A 10,425-nucleotide genomic window follows, 5' to 3' on the forward strand; every position below is an offset into this window, starting at 1 on the left:
CGCTCAGTTTAAAACAAAAATCCAAAGGCTCAGCCAGAACATGCTGGGAAAATCCAGGGTCTGGATAAAACGAGCAACGCTCAGTGGGATCCTTTCTGCTTTTATGTAGCAATGTAATAGCGTAATAAATTCTGTCTGCCTGAAGAAAGCATGCACTGGTGAATTTCAAAGCCATCTTACGACAGCGGGTGCACGGGGATGCAGAATTCGACAGCACATTCCCCCGTGAATAAAACGTAATGATTTCAAGCCTCTTTCCCCCTCTATCTTGAATGGCGCTAGCGCTTATCAAGGAAGCCACCTCGGAAAGAAGCCAGAGGACAGCCGGGGATGCCTGGGGAATTCGGAGAAAGGAGTTGCTTTCTGTTCATCTCGGTGAGGAGCTGGCTAGCAAGAAGCTGCCAGTCACTCTGAGGAATGAAGGAGCATGGGCAGATAAGCAGGCACCGGCGTCCCCGGACACGGACACACACACAAACGTACCCGCTCATTCTGGCGGGTCCTAGGCCAGACCGGTAGTCCGTGCTGCCCTCCCGCCTTCCTCTCCTCCAGAGGGATGCTGATGAATGAACACACCTGAGATGCCTCCATCCTGCCGCTCGCTCCCTCCTTCCTCTGGCTACTGCAGTGGAGCCTCTCCTCGGTAGTTTCACTTTACAGCGCAAACCCACGCGGGCTTTGATGTCTCCTCCACCCACCCATATTGCAGCCAGCCTGAAGCAGGCGGACATTCTCTACTAGCAGAGGCCATGATCGCACGTACCCCCACCCACCAATAAAAACAAACAGAAAATTAAAAAGACAAAAACCTGGAATCCTCCCAAACCCCCGCACCCTGGGGAACTTTCCCTTAAAGACTGGGGATCCACCAAGCAGGCAGGAAGGAGGGTTCCGCCGAGGGGGACCACGGTGTTCCCCTTGACCATGGGGGATGCTCTGGGGGGAGGGGGTCCCTCAAGTCCTTCCAACAGCTGGCCCTTTAAACGCGCCTCCTCCGAGCGTGGAACAAAGGCGCCGCCCGCGGGGGCCGGGCCGGCGCACGCCCCCGGCGCCGGCGCTGACCATCAGGCGAGCGCGGGCTGAGGGGCCGCTGGCGCGGGCTTACCTTGCGGGTCTCCGGGCGGGCGGGCCGGCTGCGCGCGTCCTGCCCAACTCGCACTACACTCTGCAGTTGGCCCCGCTCTGTTTTTCTGGGACTCGGCGCTGACTTCACCGACACTCCGAGGCCGGCCAATGGGCTGCGGCCACCGCCCCCTCATTAGCATGCGTCTGGAACCGTCCACTCCGGCGGCGCCTGGGCGGTGGGCGGTGCCAGGGGGCGGTGCCGGACCCGGCAGTGACAGGAAGGGGCGTGTGCGCCAATGGGCGGTGACGAGGCGCCCCGCCTCCCCTCCCCGCAGCATTGTGAGCCCGGAGCGCGGGCCCGCGGATCTCCCGTCGAGAACGTGCGCGCGGTCCCAGTAACTCTTTCTGTCCCGGCCGGCCTCGGGCTGGGCGGGAGGCTGGCCCGGCGCGCCCTCTGATCTTTCTGAGGGGTCGCCCACGAGGAGCTGGGAAGGGATCTTAGGCATAAAAAAAACAGCTAACCTATCTTGAGTACATATAACTTACTCAACTCCTGTGCCCCAGTTTGCTCATCTTTAAAATGGTATAATAACCAGTACCTATTTCGCAGGACAGGACATAGAGAAGATTAATATAGTTAACGTATGTAAAGCGTTTAGATCAGTGCCTGGCCGTCGCGCTATATAAATGTTTGCTACTATCATTATTATACTGTATGTCAGCCAGTATGCTTAATACTTCTTAGTTTTTCTCTCTTTCGATCCTCATAGTCTTTTTTTTTTTTTTTTCCTGTACGCAGGCCGCTCACTGTTGTGGCCCCTCCCGTTGCAGAGCACAGGCTCCGTATGCGCAGGCTCAGCGGCCATGGCTCACGGGCCCAGCCGCTCCGCGGCATGTGGGATCTTCCCGGACCGGGGCACGAACCTGTGTCCCCTGCATCGGCAGGTGGACTCTCAACCACTGCGCCACCAGGGAAGCCCCTCATAGTCTTTTAAGATAGTCGCTATTACTAATCCATATTTTTCAAGTGGGAAAACTGAAATGGTTTAAGCGGCTTGGTCAAAGTCACACCCAAACCGGTGCAATCAGCATTTGAACCCAGGCTCTGAGATTTCATTCATGTAATACTTTTATTCAGCAGCTCCATGGCAGGCATATACTAGGCCCTGGGGTTACTGCCGAAAATACAACAGACAAGACCCCTCCGCTCGTGAAGCTTCCATTTTAGTGAGGGAGACAGGCAAATAAACGAGTGAATAAATAAACAAGATCATCTGCAATGTGCAAAATAGGGTGAATAAAACAAAACAGGGTCATGCGCAAGTGGGGAGAAGAGTACTTTGCTAGATGGGTTCAGAGGTAACCACTGTGATACCATCCTGACCTCCTCCAGTCCCCCTCAGTGTTACAAAAAGAAAACAGAACGCAGAGAGGGGAAACTTCTTGCCCAAGGTCACCGCCAGCAAGTAACCGGTCTGGAACATGCTCCCTCCACGCCTAGCTTCCCACCTCCCTGGGGCATCCCTGAAGGTGGGGCAATCATCCCTTGGGCTGAACACAACTGATTTTTGTCAGCTGCCCTTGGCAAGAATCTTCAGCCAGAGCGCGTTCCCAGTTAACAGGCTGTGTGTGCAAGGGAAAGAAAGGCTTTGATGACTGCACAGGCTGATGGGAAACACATCTGCTAAGGTTCTTGGATGTCAAGGAACAGTGTCAAGTCTTTGCTGAGCACCTGCTGTCCCCTGCTGTGTAAAGAAAAAAAAAATTAGAAGTCTCCTAGCCACCTGGGAGCTTATTCTACAACTGAAGAGACAAGAAACTACTAAAAAGCTATTCAATCTAGGGAGCCCCCAGACCAGGCCTCCCCCAGCTTGCACCTCATCCTGCTGTTTTGCAAAGAACACTAGACTAGAAGTCCGGCTTTGCAGGCTCTACTATTAACTTACACCACAATCTGAGGCAGTTCCTCCTGGGCCTGTAAAGTAATGAAACGGTTAATGCACTTGTCCCTCAGTATCTGTGGGGGATTTGTTCCAGGAGACCCCATGGATACCAAAATCTGTGGATGCTCAAGTCCCTTATTTAAAATGGAGTAGTACAAGGAATACAGTCGGCCCCCCAAATAGGCGCATTTCACATCTGCGGATTCAACCAACTGCGAAGAAAATTTGATCACATTTGATTTGGTTGAATCTGCAGGTGTGAAACCTGCGTTTAGGGAGGGCTGACTGCATGTCTAGTCCGCTATGCAGTATAATGTATCTATGCTAAGAGCATAAACTGACCAGTTTAATATTAACTGACCATAACTGTCCGTTCATACATGCATTAACTGACCAATACCACACAGCAACCCCAGGAAGAAATGCTACTGTTATCTTGAGTTTACCCACAGAGGAGGAAAATAACTGCTGGAGTAACTAAGTAAATTGCCTACCCAGCAAATTCAGGATAACACCACTTAGAATAGCAAAAAAAAAAAAAAAAAAAAAAAAAAATCAGAAACAATCCAAATGTTTAGTTTGAGCGGATTGGTTAAGAAAATTACAGTACAACCATAAGACAGAATATCATACAGCCATGAAAAATGAAAAAGTATACTGACTCATTAACACAAAAATATGCTCATAACATATTCCTGAATAGAAAAGTAGGTTGAAAACTAGTTTTGTACTGCAATCTCATTAGAACTATTTCTTGTGGGATTATGAGTATTTTTCCCTCATCTATATTTTTCTGATTCTTTTCATCATAAACATCTATCAAATTGTTCAATGAAAATAAAACAAAATAATCTTAAAATGAAAAACCAGACATGTGCAGATTTGATCTTTCGGCAAGGCCTTCCCTTGTAAGTGGGAAACTGCCTGGGGAGATCTTTAATGAGGCCTCAGTCTTTGAGTCATCCCTCAAATGTTGCACGCCTCTGCTGGTTCCAGTCTGTATATCATTAGGGTTTATGAGATAAATGGGAAAATACTGAAAGGACAGAAGGGAAGGGAAAAAGGGAAGACAAAGAGAAAGAAAAATCCTACTATCCTTCAAGATCCATCTCAAATGTCTCCTTCAAGAAGTGTTCAGAATCATGGTCTAATAACATTTTAACACTGAAAGTGCCCCAAGAAATCATCATGTGTACTCATGTCAACTCACTGTTGTCGCCAGTCATTCATGATTCATCTGAGTATCAGGCCCTGTGCTAGGTGCTGGTAAGACCTGCCTCCCCACCTCCCAAAGGTAACCCCTGGGATAGCAGAAGCTCAGGGAAGTCCCGCTTCATGGGCGTGCTAAGAAGAGTCCCACACTTGGGTATTGCTTTGCTCTCGCCATCTTGAAATTCTTCATTTTTGAACAAGGAACCCCACGTTTTCATTTTGTACTGAGTCCTATAAATTATGTGGCCTGTCCTGGGGAGGAGAAATACCAAGTCCTTATTAGTACAATAGTATAGCAGTGACCGAGCCTGGAGTAAAGCTCAGGGCTTTCCACTTTCATCCCAACCATTCTCTTATATCATATGGCCTCATTCCTGGTTCCCCAGGGAAATGTGAGCACTCCCTGCTTTCCAGCCCTACAGCACTTCATTTATTCCTTTCTCATGGAATTCACCATATTTGGCATGAACTCATGTATATATGTATGTAGTCTTATTCTTCATCCTCTCTCCCCACCAGATTGTAAATTCCATGATGTCCTGGCTTGTGTCTGCTCATCTCAAACAGTGCTTAGCATTATGCTTTACACACTGTTAAAAACGTGCTTACATTTAATTTAATCTTATTAGTAACTCCTGGTTTTCTCTTCTTGTGCATCAGATTATTCCCAGCAGTCCTTCCACTGTTGGAGAGAAATTAAAATATCAGGCAGGAGGGTCAAGAACACAAACCAGGGTCATAAACGTGCTGTAGGAAGCATCCTTCAAGCAGGCCATTAAGTGTGAGAGATTGGGAGAGGAGCAAGCAGGATTTTGTAGATGTCAGCCCAGAGTTGTCAGCCTTTCCTCCATCTTCAGCGTCACACACCCTGGGAGAGAGGGGAGGAAACAAGATGATCTAGAGATGGCGGGAAGTATAGTGGTTAAGCCTGTAGGCAGAATCCTGGCTTCAATGCCTAACGTGGAATGCTTGTGCAAGTTCTCAGGTCCCTCATCTGTAACAGGAGGGAGAAACAACTCTCCTAAGGTTTACTTGTGAGCTGTAGATGACAGCACGCATGTAAAGTGCTTACATGCTGCCTGACACATAAGCACTCGCTAAGAGGGTATTATTTGCTTTTTCATATAAGCATTTATTTTTATTAAAAAAATTTTCTTGGCTGTGTTGGGTCTTCGTTGCTGCGCGGGCTTTCTCTAATTGCGACAAGCGGAGGTTATTCTTCGCTGTGGTGCACAGGCTTCTCATTGTGGTGGCTTCTCTTGTTGCACAGCACGGGCTCTTAGGTGCTCAGGCTTCAGTAGTTGTGGCGCACGGGCTCAGTAGTTGTGGCTCGCGGGCTCTAGAGCGCAGGCTCAGTAGTTGTGGTGCACGGGCTTAGTTGCTCTGTGGCATGTGGGATCTTCCTGGACCAGGGCTCGATCCTGTGTCCCCTGCATTGGGAGGTGGATTCTTAACCTCTGTGCCACCAGGGAAGTCCCAAGAGGATATTATTATTAATATTACTAGGCCAAGTTGTGAAAGGTGCTTTCTTAAAATGTGTTGGTTTGGGTAACTTGTTTCCCCAGTTACCCAAAAGATTGACTGTAGTCATTTTCGGACATCAGCTGGAGAACGCCAGGAGGGAAGAAGAAAATCAAATGAGAGAAAGGGAATTATGAATCCCTTTTGGTGCTAAATCACTAAAAACCCTGGTGGCCATTTGCACCTAATTTCTTTTGTAGCATCTTGAAGAAAATGAAGCAAGTAGTGGAAAGAGCAAAACTTCCTTAAAGAATGGATTCTCTTGCTTCTTGCTGATGAATTACTGAGAAGCAAATCTCTACACTCATGCCTGAGGGCACAAAACTGATTTGAATATCATGGGATGCCAGATCCAAGAATTCCGCATTCTTTGGAGGTCAGGGGGGGCAGATGCTGCTTTGGGGAATTTTGGAGAGATGGGTGGAGGTTGGTCAGGAAGGGGCCAGGTAGAGAATGAGAGCAGGCAAGGACATCGCTGTGCTTAGGAAGCAGGGCCGAGATGAAAATGAATGGGTCACACCAATGGCCTAGCCTTCAGGCCTCTGTTCATCAATCTAAAAAACGCTTGCTCCAATATGTCTCATGTTGTTGCTTGGATGAAAGCATGTGTACATAATAAAATCCCAATTCTATACATTTGTGCTGTATTCGACCAAGGGTGTAAGGTTTGGCTTTGAGAATGTTTCATGCTATTAGATAATCAAAATAAGACGTTTAAAGTGTTGAGCTGGGTGGACCTTTGGGAGTAACCAGAAGGAGAGAAGGCACTTCTGTCTACTTCCACTGTATTAATGGAAGGGCCTGCCCTAGGTCAGGGGTTTGGGTGGGGGACAAGAGGAGGGGACAGGGCTTCCCTGGTGGCGCAGTGGTTAAGAATCCACCTGCCAATGCAGGGGACATGGGTTCGAGCCCTGGTCCAGAAAGATCCCACATGCTGTGGAGCAACTAAGCCCATGAGCCACAACTACTGAAGCCCTCACGCCTAGAGCCCATGCTCCGCAATAAGAGAAACCACTGCAATGAGAAGGCTGTGCACCTCAATGAAAGAGTAGCCCTCACTTGCTGCAACTAGAGGAAGGCCGTGCACAGCAACGAGGACCCAACACAGCCAAAACTAAATAAATAATAAATAAATTTATAAAAAAAGAAAAGAGGAGGGGGCAGTTTGAAGGCAGCTGCTGCTGGGAGATCCATTTTTTTCTGACTGGGCAGGGGATTCATTAATTAGAATATGCTGCGTTTATTTGAGAAAGACTTACTACTCTAAAGTAATTCAGTTAATGAAGCGTTTACTTGAGAAAACCATTTTTATGGTTGGTGAATAGAGCTGACTACTCTGAGAGATGCATTCTGATTGAGGCTGGAGAGATAAAAGGAGGAAGCCAGGAAGAGGGAAAAAAAGGTGGCACAAGGAAAGAGGGGGAGAACCAGAGAACATGAGAGAGACGGCAAGGGAGAGGAAGACAGATCATTTTAAACTGCCTGAGGGAAAAAATAACAGCAATTGCAGAAATGGGGCAACAAGCCTCACCAAACTAATATAACCTTAACAAGGTTTAAAAATCAACAACAATGGTGTTAAGGTAGTAGCTGACATTCTGGAAGCTGTTGGAAGCTTGTCAGGGGTGATTGGAAGAGTTCACTAGGGGAACTCATTACACAAGGCCAAATTGAGTCACATGGGTGTCCTGGGAAGGTTAGCAACACTTTGTCAGCATTCATCAAGAGGAGATGCTGAGCACCGCGGAAAGGGCAGAAGGGAAGATGGCGGGCGTGCCTATCGGGTATCGGCCCTTCTCCATTACCTCAGCAAGTCTGTCCTGTCTCCAAACTTGCTTGCCCTGTCTCTTAAACCTGTCTTCGAAACCTTCGGTTACCTCGACCCACTTTGATGAATGCTATTTTAGTGACCATCTCTAGTCACTGGGCCATGCCTCTTAGGGATCTTTCTGCCTGCTGCTCCAACTGGCTGAACCAGGCGATTCTTCCAGGCATGCATGGCTCTCTCTGTGAGAGGAGGTCTTCGAAAATCACACATTTCCAGGGATGTTTGAAGCCCTTTTTAAACTGGCAATCTAAGTTGTGCTTGCATGGCCTACCTGTTTATCTGACTCTGTAAGAAGGAGATAATCTGAAAGGATCATGTCCTACGGCCCAAGGAGTAAGGGCAACTGGACTTTATACAAGGGAGAAGTGGACAGAGATACCTATCTCCTCCCTTAGGCCAAAAGAACCAAGGGCTTCTTCATTTGACCCTGATTAGAATTAGAGCAGAACCAGAAAGCATGCTAGACCCTGGTTCTCAGAATCTGTTGCAGCCCGGGCCGCCACTTCCAAAGAAGGAAGGTTAATCATGGTGAGCCCTCCAACAGGAGGAAAGTAAGGACCCCAAGGGGTCAATGGCAGCCCCTCTGTTTGACTCAGTGTGACCCCTGGACAAGGTTCAATGGGGTTAAACAATGTGATTCCACCAGTTGGTATTTAAACTGAAGGCTGCTCCACTCTTAGGTTCCAGAAGATACTATACCTGAACTAGGGCTTCTAACACTCAGACTTTTTCTGGGCACACTCACAGGTTGCAGAATTTTAGCTCCCCGACCAGGGATTGAACCCGGGCCCTGGGCCCAGGCAGTGAAACTGCCGAGTCCTAACCACTGGACCACTAGGGAATTCCTGACCCAGACCATTCTTGAGGGTTGGGTGCAGAGCCAGCCAGGTAGCCCTGGGCTTGTGGGAAGAGAACTCTCAAGTCGTTCAGTGAACAATATCATGGGCCCCCTCTGTTCCAGGTCCTCTACTCAGGGCTGGAGAACCAGAGAACAAGGATAGGCCCTCATCCTCGAGGTGCTCACAGTGGAGTGGGAGAGACTGATAAAGACATGGGTGATTACAAGACAGTGTGATAGACACACTCTTTTTTTTTTAATTGAGATATAATTCACATATCAGAACAGTTACCCTTTAAAAGTACACAGTCCAGTGGTTTTTAGTATGTTCATGAGGTTGTGCAACCATCACCACAAACTAATTCCAGAACATTTTCATCACCGCAAAAAGAAACCTTATACCTATTAGCAGTCACCCCTTGTATCCCCTCTCCCCCCAGTCCCTGGCAATCACTACTATACTTTCTGTCTCTATAGATTTGCCTATTCTGGACATCTCATATAAATGGAATCATACAACATGTGGCCTTTTGTGTCTGGCTTCTTTCACTTAGCATAATGTGGAAAAGGTTCATCTTTGTTGTAGCATGTATCAATACTTTGTTCCTTTTTATGACTAAATAACATTCCACTGTATACATATACTACAATTTGTTTATCCTATCATCAGTTGATAGACATTTGGTTTGTTTCCACTTTTTGGTTACTATGAACAATTCTGTTATGAACATTCATGTACAAGTTTTTGTAAGAACATATGTTTTCAATTCCCTTGGATGTATACCTAGAAGTGGAATTGCTGGGTCATATGGTAACTTTATGTTTAACTTTTTGAGGAACTGCCAAACTAGCTTGAGTCAGTTTTCTGTTCTTTTAACTGGCAGAACCAATATACCTTGCTGAATGAAAAGCATGGGCCACTTTATTATTTTATGTATTATTACCTTATATATTTTAATAAAAATTTTCTGAGGATACGTATATGTACTACTAATCAGTTTAGACAATTTTGAAAATGCAGAATAGTTTAAAGAAAAAAAAAAGAAAAGCCTCCATATCCCTCAATGTCCAAGGTTACCTCTATTCCTGTTTGGTTTGCTTTTTCCCTTTTAATCTTTTTTTTTTCAGTACGCGGGCCTCTCACTGTTGTGGCCTCTCCTGTTGCAGAGCACAGGCTCCGGAAGCACAGGCTCAGCGGCCATGGCTCACGGGCCTAGCCGCTCCGCGGCATGTGGGATCTTCCCGGACCGGGGCACGAACCCGTGTCCCCTGCATCGGCAGGCGGACTCTCAACCACTGCACCACCAGGGAATCCCTACGTTCAGTTTTGTATTCTGCTTTTCTCTCCAATCATTATATTGTAAGGAGCTCAGCACTCACTGTTTTATAAACTGGTCATCAATTTTATTTATTTTAATTTTTCTTTAATGTTATCTTTATTTTTCTTACTTTTGAAGAGGGGCTTAAGGTTGGGAGTGGGGGGATTTGGGGGCAAGAGGAGGGAGGTGCCAAATAGAGTATGTACGTTGAAAGAGAAAGAAAAGAGAGCAGAGATGGCCCTTGTTTGCTTTCTTATATGTCCCTATTTTATCCTACCTGGTTCCGGGAAAGATTTAAGGCACTGCTGTCCTTGTGGCCGTAGAACAGCCCTTCAGTCTCTTTCTGGTGGCCGCACTGCAGGGGCTGCTGCTGTTCTATGTGCCTGTGCCCTGAGGCTGAGCCAGAGCTGGCTCCTGCAGGCTGCAATGCAAGATGGCCAATTCGCAACCCTAGCAAAATCAATCTATTGGAAACTAATGAGGCACAAATAGTTCATGCACTTTGAGGCTGATCTGCCAAATGAGATAAACAGGGCTCAATCAGCAGAGAGAATCAATGATGCAAAAATGCATTTCAGACTAGCATTATTTCCCCCCTGGGATGCCCACGACATCACATTCTATTGTTTTGATGCTTCTGTGGCAATTCTTGTCTAAGCCTCTGTGGGCCAGGCCAGGAGAACTCCCTAACCCAGGGTT

General features: G+C 47.2%; 1 protein-coding gene across 11 annotated transcripts in view; it reads right to left on the minus strand.

Annotated features, from left to right (window-relative positions):
* Positions 1–1,191, minus strand: part of SORBS1 (sorbin and SH3 domain containing 1) — a 243,181-nt gene extending 241,990 nt beyond the window's left edge. For all 11 annotated transcript variants that reach the window (XM_082633406.1, XM_082633409.1, XM_082633415.1 and 8 more), the window contains exon 1: positions 1,106–1,191. The gene's annotated coding sequence lies outside the window, so the exon portion shown is untranslated. The remainder of the gene's footprint in view (positions 1–1,105) is intronic.
* Positions 1,192–10,425: the final 9,234 nt, after the last annotated feature.

This window comes from Mesoplodon mirus, assembly GCF_964341445.2.
Source record: "Mesoplodon mirus genome assembly, chromosome: 2".
Taxonomy (NCBI): Eukaryota; Metazoa; Chordata; class Mammalia; order Artiodactyla; family Ziphiidae; genus Mesoplodon; species Mesoplodon mirus.